Source organism: Triticum aestivum, chromosome 6B, assembly GCF_018294505.1.
Source record: "Triticum aestivum cultivar Chinese Spring chromosome 6B, IWGSC CS RefSeq v2.1, whole genome shotgun sequence".
Taxonomy (NCBI): Eukaryota; Viridiplantae; Streptophyta; class Magnoliopsida; order Poales; family Poaceae; genus Triticum; species Triticum aestivum.
Window position 1 is genome coordinate 157,326,414 of NC_057810.1, and position 1,629 is coordinate 157,328,042.

Below are 1,629 nucleotides of genomic sequence, written 5' to 3' on the forward strand. Positions count from 1 at the left end.
GCAAACGGTGGGAAAACAATTACTGTTGGGCAATTGATAGAACTTCAAATAATCATGATGATATCCAGGCAATGATCATTATATAGGCATCATGTCCAAGATTAGTAGACCAATTCCTGCCTGCATCTACTACTATTACTCCACACATCGACCGTTATCCAGCATGCATCTAGTGTATTAAGTTCATGAGAAAATAGAGTAATGCAATAAGAACAATGACATGATGTACGAGATCCATTTATCTATTGCGGCGGATATAGATCTCATCTTGTTATCCTTAGTAGCAACAATACATACGTGTCAGTTCTCCTTCTGTCACTGGGATCAAGCACCGTAAGATCGAACCCACTACAAAGCACCTCTTCTCATTGCAAGATAAATAGATCATGTTGGCCAAACAAAACCCAAATACCGGAGAAGAAATACGAGGCTATAAGAAATCATGCATATAAGAGATCAAAGAAGACTTAAATAACTTTCATGGATAAAAACATAGATCTGATCATAAACTCAAAGTTCATCGGATCCCAAGAAACACACCGCCAAAAGACTTATATCATATGGATCTCCAAGAGACCATTGTATTGATAATCAAGAGAGAGAGAGAGAGAGGAAGCCATCTAGCTACTAACTACGGACCCGTAGGTCTACAAAGAACTACTCACACACCATAGGAGAGGCACCAATGGAAGTGGTGAACCCCTCCATGATGGTGTCTAGATTGGATCTGGTAGTTCTGGACTCTGCGACGGCTGGATCAATATTTCATCGAATCCCATAGGGTTTCTGGAATATTGAGGTATTTATAGAGCAAAGAGGCGGTTTGGGGGGCACCCGAGGTGGGCACAACGCCCCAGGGCGCGCCTGGGCCTCCTGGCACGCCCTGGTGGCTGCTGCTCACCTCGAGCAGCCCCTCAGGTGCTCCCTTGGCCCATTATATTTCTTCTGGCCCAAAAAAATCCTCCAGGAGTTGCATTGCATTTAGACTCCGTTTGATATTGATTTCCCGTGATTGAAAAAACCTGCAGAAAACAACAACTGGCACTGGGCACTATGTCAATAGGTTAGTACCAAAAAATGATATAAAATGATTGTAAAACATCCAAGAATGATAATATAACAGCATGGAACAATAAAAAATTATAGATACGTTGGAGACGTATCAGCATCCCCAAGCTTAATTCATGCTCGTCCTCGAGTAGGTAAATGATAAAAACAGAATTTTGATGTGGAATGTTGCCTAACATGTTCATCACATTCTTTTCTTTATAGCATAGACATATGGACTTTTATATGATTCAAATCAATAGTCTAGTTTTGACATGAAGACTGTAATACTCAAACATACTAACAAGCAACCATGTCTTTTAAAATATCAACACTAAATCAAGTTAGCCCTAGCCCATCATGTTCAATCATTGATCCATTCATGAAACACCCTCGAATATTAGCTACACCCAATGAGCAAATACGATCATAGTGCCCCTTAGTTGGTGTTTCATAAGAGAAGATGGAGACTCAAATTCAAAATAAAAATTGCATAAGTAAAAGAAAGGCCCTTAGCGGAGGGAAGTAGTGATTTCTAGAGGTGCTAGAGCTCAAAGCTTAAATTGAGAGATAAAATTATTT